This window comes from Delphinus delphis, chromosome 11 (assembly GCF_949987515.2).
Source record: "Delphinus delphis chromosome 11, mDelDel1.2, whole genome shotgun sequence".
In the NCBI taxonomy this organism is placed as follows: domain Eukaryota; kingdom Metazoa; phylum Chordata; class Mammalia; order Artiodactyla; family Delphinidae; genus Delphinus; species Delphinus delphis.
In genome coordinates this window covers 1,313,331-1,322,118 of record NC_082693.1, presented here as the reverse complement: position 1 = coordinate 1,322,118, position 8,788 = coordinate 1,313,331, and the positions used below count along the sequence as shown (strand labels likewise).

The 8,788-nt window shown below is 46.4% G+C and overlaps 1 protein-coding gene across 3 annotated transcripts in view; it reads left to right on the top strand.

The window, feature by feature from the left end:
- The first annotated feature begins 5,671 nt into the window (after positions 1 to 5,671).
- Positions 5,672 to 8,788, top strand: part of BCL2L13 (BCL2 like 13) — a 64,894-nt gene continuing 61,777 nt past the window's right edge. The window contains exon 1 of one of the 3 annotated variants that reach the window (XM_060024044.1): positions 5,672 to 5,831. The gene's annotated coding sequence lies outside the window, so the exon portion shown is untranslated. The remainder of the gene's footprint in view (positions 5,832 to 8,788) is intronic. The other 2 variants (XM_060024045.1, XM_060024043.1) reach the window with 2 other exon arrangements.

Below are 8,788 nucleotides of genomic sequence, written 5' to 3'. Positions count from 1 at the left end.
ACGGCAGGCTAATGCCCTCAAAACAGTGTGTCCCACCTGGAGGGTGTGGTGAGGAGTCTTACAGTGTTCCAGGAACAGGGCATGATTAGCTCGTGGGGCTTCTTCTGATTGGTTGCTGGTGAGGTAATCGGGAATCGGCATCATCAACCTTCTAGTTCCAACCGGTCTCAGGCCTGTGTGCTGTGGGCAGCGAGCAGCTAACCTCTCCCACCTGGTGGGGGCTTCAGTGTCTGCAGAACAGCTGGAAGGACCCGGCTGAGAACATTAACTGTATAGCCCTGAGGGAGAGCTAAAGGTTCTGACTGTGTAATGGCTAACGTATTATTATTTTGGCTTGCTTGACTGTTTGCCTTTCTGCATTTTCCCACTTGTCTGATTAAATGTATTCCTTTACTGAAGTTTTTCTGCAGACAAAGGGCAGGCGGAAGACATGGGTGAGGGTCTATTCTGGGAAGGCCTCACAGGGTCCTGCTCAGTGACACCCCTGATGCCCTTTTCCTGTTACAGGACCCCAGCCCGGTTACCACCTTTCATTTAGTTGACGTGTCTCGTAAGTTCTTGGGGGTGACAGTTGCTCAAACTTCCCTCTTTGTTGACCTTGACAGTTTGAGGGATACTGTTAGGTATATTGATGCACCTCTGGGGATCTTCACATAATTGGTCAGGGGTTGTGGGTTTTGGGGAGGGAAAGCCATTTTCATCACATCACATCAAGGGTTCATGCTGTCAGCCTGGTTTCTGACTGTTGCTGTTGACCGTGATCACTTGGCTGAAGCAGTGCTTGTCAGGTTTCTCCACTGTAAAGTTACTCTTTTTTTCCCCTTTCCATACTTTACTCTTTGGAAAGATGTACTATGTGCAGCCCACACTTAAGGAGTGAGGAGGTATGCTCCACGTTCTTTAGGGTGGACTACCTACAGAATTTATTTGTAATTCTGAATGAGCATGTGAATTTTTCAACATCATTACCAGGATCCATTTACAGAAAATTATTCAGAAAATTAAGGGAGAAATTCGAGCCCACGTTTTATAAAGACAAAATACTTTGAAAACTTATTTTTAGGATAGATTCCTAATAATAGAATTATGGGCCAAAGGTACACACATTTTTATTACTAGCTTTTTATTTTGAATTTCAAATATAAGTTGTAAGAATAGTGCAATAAACTCCCATCACCTAGATTCACCAACTATTAATATTTTGCTATATTTGCTTTATCACTTTCATATGTATATATATATAAAATTGCATGAGTCAATAAATAGTTCAGTGTGTGTTTCATAAGACTAAGGGTGTATATCGTCAAATTCAGGAAATTTAGTAAGTCCATATTCAAATTTTGCCATATGTTCCATTAGTATTCCTCGTAGCAATATTTTCTTTTCTGATCCAGGATCCAATCCAACATCACCTATTGTATTAATTACCTTGTCTTTTTAGTCTCCTTTAATACGGAATAGTTCCTCAAACTTTGTCTTTCCTGATACTGACGTTTCTAAAGAGTACTAGTCATTTGAATTGGCCAGTTGTAGAAAGTCCCTCAATTGGGTTTCATCTGATAGTTTCCTCATAATTACATTCAGGTGCTGCATTACAGGAGAAGTACATGTGTGATATCGTGTCCTCAGTGCATTGCATGTCCTTTTAATGGGAATGGCACACCCATTTTTAAGGCTCTTAATACAGATGCCAAATTATTGTCCAGCTGTGCTAGTGGACACTGTTCTTTGTAGCGTATGACAAGTTGGTACACGTATTTGAGAAAAGTGGTGGTGTTGGATAAGGGAAGGGTTCAGCCACAAAACAGTAAACCTAACAGGGCGACAGAAATCCATGCATTTGATCGCAATTTGATCGGTAGTCTAATCAACTGAACCAGATGGTAGGCTTGTTTCTCTCATCTAACTAGTTTTTGCACTAATGATTTCATTCATCATCCCAGAAGACAGGCATATGCATGCCTCCAGCAAGCTAGGTCAGGATGAGGTGGTATTCACTCGTTTGGATTACAGTCCTTCCTCCCGTTTATTTATTTTTGGCTGCACCGTACAGCATGCAGAATTTCCCCCACCAGGGATCAAACCCATGCCCCCTGCAGTGGAAGCGTGGACTCTTAACCACTGGACCGCCAGGGAAGTCCTCCTCCTGTTTATTTTTACAATGTTCTGCAAATATCTGAGGCTGAAGACTGGGAGCCTCAATCTAATACATGTCTAATCACTTATGAAAACAATGTCTGGAAGAGATGTGATACTATCCAGAGATCAATGTGCTTCCGCTTCTTTGGAAAACAGTGCTGATTTTTATGATTTATCATTATTTTCAGACATTAAAAAATACAGCAAAGTACAAAGAATTCAAATGTCTATGTACCATGTACCACCACCCAGAGTTGACAATGAACATTTGTCACATCTGCCTTAGGACTTCATTTTTTAAATACAAGAGTGTTACAGGCACACTTAACATCGCCTTTTGTGTTGCTTCCCTCCCCCCCATGCCAGCGCTCTTACAACTGCTTTCTGCAGTATTCTGCTGACTCACCGAGGAACAGGCCAGGTGCTATCTGGTAAGAACGTGGTAAGCTTCACAGAGTGAAGCACAACTGAAAAAGTTATCATGAGCCCATGCAAAGATTAACTAGTTAGTAGTTTTCCAAATCCAATTTCCTCCTATACTAGCTTAGGTCTTGTGAAGAAGTTTTACTAAAACAGCTTTTCAGAGAAATTCCGAAAATCCCACTCCCAGATAAGCCTGTTGACTACGGTGTCACCAAAACTGCCGACCTAAATTCCTTTCAGGTTAGTCACTTAAGAGAAGGTTTGCGTGCTCCTGGATTTACCTGCTCCCAAGCTAAGGCCTCAGTCTGTGGTTTATTTGGAAACTGAGTCACTAGAATAGATAAGGTAAGGCTTCAGTTTGTCTGCTGGGGAGTGCAGAAACTGGAGGTAGATGAAAAGCATGTCTTTGAATGTTGAGGAATTAATTTTTAAAAGAAAAGACAAATGGTGGCAGAAAGCAGTGGAAGTCTACCTTACGTGCTTTGCACTTTTTAGCCTTTTCCAACCAGTTTTCCGCACAGCAGAAAGTAATTTAAAACCTCGCTGGTCTCTAATCACTCCCTAATTTGTAACCCCTGGCGGCTCCTGTGTGCTCTGGAGGAGCTGGCCCTGCCCATTGACCTCATCACTCCTCCCTTTCTCACCAGCTCCAAGCTTTACTGGTTTGTTCTCTAGCTTTTTGCCTGAGATCTTTTCCTGCACTTGCCCCTTGGGTTGTTCTTCAGTCTTTAGGTCTCAACTTAAAATATCCCCTCCTTGGAGAGAGGTTTGCATCAACACCCTGTCACCTTAATCTTCTACTCTTGTCCCTTGTTTGTTTACTTCAGGACATGCCACAATTTTAAACTACTTTGTTTTTTTTCGTTTCATTTCTATGTTCTTATCTGGTTTTCCAACGAAAACGTCAGCTTCACAAGAGGGACGTCATGGTTTTTGCCGGCATCCAGCATACTGCCCGGTACATACATAGTAGGCATTCAATAACTGATGAATGAGAATGAGTGGAATCTAGAGTTTAGATTTTATTATCACATTAGGCTACAGTCTAGGTCTCTGTGTCACTCATAAGATCCGTCAGAAAAAAAAAACAAACCCCCAAACCCACAAACTGCTTGTGATTAAGTTTTGTAAAAGCATTATATATTTTACACCATTTGCTGAAGAGACTATCTCTTTCCTCATTGAATTGTCTCTGTTGAAAATCAGTGGACCATTCTGAAGTTTCTATTCTGTTCCATTGGGCCATATGCTATCCTTGTGGTATTTATTCAAAAAATTAAAAAAGGGGGAAAAAGCAAACCCTAAAACTGAAAGCAATCTGAAATTTACTTAACCATATATCAAATTGGCAACCTAACTACACAGAATTATTCCGTATGACTTTTTTTTTGGAATTTACATACAATGAACTGCATAGACCTACAAAGTACAATTAGATGAGTTCCGACACCTGTGTGATCACCACAATAGACTAATTCCATCACCCTAGAGAGAAAGCTCTTTTCTAGTCAATCCCACACTCCCAGTCGACAGTGCTGATTTCTATAACCATTGATTAATTTTGCCTGTTCCTGAAATTCATATAAACCACACAGTAGGTACATTTTTATGTCTGGCTTCTTTGACTCAACGCTTTTGAGATTAATCCATATGGTCACATGTAACAACGGTCAGCTTCTCTTTTATTGCTAATTTCCATTGTATAATTCAAAAAGTCAACTTTTTAAAAATTAAGACTAGAAGACTGTTAAAAGATTTAACAACCAAATGCAATGCATGATCCTGGTTTAAATCAAAAACTATATGGAATCTAAAAAAAAAAGGTTCTGATGAACCCAGGGGCAGGATGGGAACAAAGACGCAGACATAGAGAATGGACTTGAGGACACGGGGAGGGGGAAGGGTAAGCTGGGACGACGTGAGAGAGTAACATTGACATATATACACTACTAAATGTAAAACAGATAGCTAGTGGGAAGCAGCTTCACAGCACTGGGAGATCAGCTCGGTGCTTTGTGACCACCTAGAGGGGAGGGTGGGAGGGGGGAGACAAGAGGGAGGGGATATGGGGATATATGTATACGTATAGCTGATTCACTTTGTTATACAGCAGAAACTAACACACCATTGTGAAGCAATTATACTCCAATAAAGATGTTAAAAAAAACTATAAGAGCCATTACTTGGAGAATCGGGGGGATTTAATATGGCCTGGTTAATAGGTACTATTAGGGAACTATTGATAGTTTTCTTAGCTCACTAAGTCTCTCCTTGGCAAATCTGTCCGATTTCACTATGAACAGCACCACCCGAGTTCTCAGTCACTCGGGCCCAAAGCCTCGGAGCTCCAACCTTCTTTCGGATTCCGCCACCCACCCTCATTATCAGTTCAGGTTTTTATCACTTCTTTTTTCACGGCTGTATTGAGATATTCACCTTTTTGAAATGTACAACGGAGTATAATTAAATGGCTTCAAGTGAGTGTATTCACAAAGCTGCGCAACCACCAGCACAATCACCCTGAGAACATCTTCGTCACCCCAGAAAGAACCCTTGACCCCACTAGCAGGCACTGCCCATCGGCCTTTTGTCCTCAGGCAGCCTTCAGCTCCTCCGCCCGACCATGTCAGGCGCCCGGACACAGTGGCTCCTCCAGGGCGCGGTGGAGCCACCGCCCCGCCTCCCAGTGGCAGCTGCAGATGCGTTCCTTCCTCGCTGCGCTACGGCGCCCCGCTCCCCCGCCCGCTCCGTACCCTCAAGGCCCAGCCCCCCACCCGGCGCTCCGGCGCCGCAGCTCCCGGGACTCCACGCTCGGTCAGCCGGCTCGCCTACAGCTCCTCCGGCGAGCGTCGCCAGCCTCCGCACCCACGACGGTGGGCCCGTCCGAGTCCGCCTCTTTCCCAGCGGTCCCCGGCCGCCGCCGCCCGGAACCATAGAGCTGCTCCCCAAGAGGCGAGCAGGCCGGGAGAGAGCGGCTCTTCCGGCTCACACCTGCGCCAAGAGGCCTCCAGGACTCCGTGGTCCGGGCTTCCTCTTGGAAAGGCGGATCCGCCCTGGCGGCGCGCCCGGCTCCCCGCCCCGACGCCGGCGCTGACGGAAGCACGCCGGGTGACCTCACCCGCCAACATGGCGGCGGCGGTAGATTAGGACCGCGGGTCGGAGCCGCCGCCGCCACCGCCACCGCCACCGCCACCGCCGCTGTGGGATCCTGTGCGGAGCCGCCGCCGCCGCCGCGTTTTCACCTCTTCGGGGACACGGGCCTGGACCAGGTGAGGGGAGCGGGGTTGCGGGCAGGCCTCGCCGGGCCCTTTCCCAGCTTCGCCCGAGGCGTCCCGAGGCCGACGCGGGAGATGGGGGGCAGTGAGAGGCTGAGGGCGCGGGGCCGTTCCGCTGCCCCTCAGACGCGTCCGGGCGCGGGTCGGCGGGCGTGGGCCTCGGGCGAGGGGTGCGTGCGCGGGGCTCGCGGCCTAGGTCCCCGCCAGCCGGCCGCGCCGCGGCTTCAACCCAAGGTTCCCGGTGCCCCTCCCGGCGGCTCCGACGCCGCTGTCATTGCTGTTGCTATTATTTCACGTGTTCGTTTTTGCCACCCTTCGAGGAGGCACGGTTCGCGCTAGGTCGTTTCTTCCTTTGGTCTTTCTTCCACCATCCCAGGCCGACCCCGAGTGTCTCTCCTTCGTGCCGGGACTTTCCGAGATGGGGCTTCCCCGCTGGGAGCCGGGGCCTCGGGCCCGCTGTCTTGGGCCCTGGCCGCCGCCCTGCGGAGTCGGCCCGATGCCCGCACGAGCGCGCGGTTACCCGTGCAGCCAGCGCCCGGTTTCTGTACAAGTTCTTAACGAAACTGACGGTCTCCCCTCTCCCCTGTTTCTTTGCGACGTGGGGCAAAACAAGCAAGTCCTCCAGCGAAACTGTCAGTGCGATTTCCCCGGGAGGTTTGGTGTAAACCAGAATGCTGGTCTCTGCCCTGACTTGTGTGACCTTGGATGAGTTGCCACACCCTTCTAGTACCTTCTTGTCTTCAGTCTCCCAGAAAATTAAGCAAGTGTTCGTGTAGGTGGTGAACTGCTTATACCTCACGTACATCGCGGGATAAATAAATGTACACTGTAAATTGAAAATCTTTAAACCACTATGGAATATTCTTCGTTTGATAATAGGCCGTTAGGGACTTTGAAAATTCTTTTACTCTGATTGGTCAAGTACCATTCTCAGTATTTTTTTTTTTTCCAAAGGATGGATTTTCTTACGGAGGACCGTACTCCAGTAATTGAGTTCGGTTGAGGGATACAGACGGTTGAGTCCAAGGCGTTTTGTAGAGAAAAGGTGCTTGTTAGCCCGTCAGTTAGTCAATATTTACTACCTATCTTGCTCAGCTTTTAGGACAAGTGATTTGCAACAATAAGTATTGTTTTAAGAACATGTTTCTCTTAATGAAACATTTTAGACATACAAAGCAGCAGTTTTAACCAATCACAGTACCACCATCCTGCTTTTTAATCATAGTTTTTTCAAACTTGATTTTGATGCATATCTTATTCCAAATAAGTGGTCACCAAGAGTTATTTTTTGTTTTGGCCGCTTTGCGCAGCATGCGGGATCTTTGTTCCCGGACCAGGAATGGAACCCCCGCCCCCTGCCATGGAAGCACAGTCTTAACCACTGGACCGCCAGGGAATTCCCAAGAGTTCTTTTTTTTTTTTTTAACATATTTATTTATTTGTCTGTTTAAGGTGTGCCAAGTCTTAGTTGCGGCACGTGGACTTCTTAGTTGCAGCATGCATGCGGGATCTAGTTCCCCGACCAGGGATGGAACCAGGCACCCTGCAATGGGAGCACAGTCTTAACCACTGCGACACCAGGGAAGTCCCCCCCCAAGAGTTTTTTTTTTTTTTTTAAATTAATTAATTTATGGCTGTATTGGGTCTTCGTTGCTGCATGCGGGCTTTCTCTAGTTGCGGCGAGCAGGGGCTACTCTTCGTTGGGGTGCGCGGGCTTCTCATTGCGGTGGCTTCTCTTGCGGAGCACGGGCTCTAGGCACACGGGCTCAGTAGTTGTGGCTCGTGGGCTCTAGAGTGCAGGCTCAGTAGTTGTGGCTCACGGGCTTAGTTGCTCCGCGGCATGTGGGATCTTCCTGGACCAGGGCTCGAACCCGTGTCCCCTGCATTGGCAGGCGATTCTTAAGCACTGCGCCACCAGGGAAGCCCAAGAGTTCTTAATTAATATATGTTAACAGGGTTGAAGGAAGGGGGCTATTTTCAGAGTTGCTGATTTTTTTTTTAGTAGTGTTTTATTGAGATACCATTAAGTTGTTCACATGTGTAGTCACAGAGTGTGCACCTATCACTGCAGTTTTCATTCCCGAAAGAAACCTTGTACTCATTAGCAGTCATTCTTTATTCCCACACTCCCCCACCTAGGCAGCCACTGTTTTACTTCTCTGTAGATCCCCCAGTTCTGGATATTTCATATGAACAGAATTATACAATATGTGGTCTTTTGTGACTGGCTTTTACCTCCATGTTGTAGCAGGTAGTGGCATTTCTTTCCTTTTTATGGCCACATAATGTTGCATTGTATGAATAGACTATGTTTTTAAAATTCATCAGTTGATGGGCAGTTACTTCCACTGTTTGGCTGTTATACGTAATGCTGCTGTGACCATTCATGTGAACGTTTTTGCACAGACGATGTGTTTTCATTTCTCTGTGGCACATACGTAGGAGTGGAACAGAGAAATTGACTTTCATGTTTCCCTTTTATGTGCGTTATCTACTCATATATGGGAAGCCTGACTATGTGTTTGTGGGGAGAGTGAGAGTGAGGCATTTCTCTTTAAGTACATTATGTTGGAGTGCCAGCTGCCGAGTGGAAACATTTTTGGACGGCCCTTAGCACAGGATTGAACTGGCGTCTCCAGTTAGGCACGTTCCAGTTGGAAAGGGACAGTGGGCACTGAAGTAGTTAGTGTCTGCTGAGTTTTCAAGTGCTTAGTTGCATTTCTCAGTTGGACCCAGTGAAATTTTTGCAGTTTCACAATTTTAATTAGGATTATGTAACTTTTCTTTTGCAGAAAGTCCTAGAATTGTATGATACCTAATAAAGTACAGATTGAAGAAATAAAGTCATTGGACTTCATGCTACTTCGTGGAGCTTAAAAATTCTTTGCTAAAACCACCAGTGGGTCTGGAGACTGGGATCGGGGAATCAAAAACTTTGTCCGTGCTTAAAA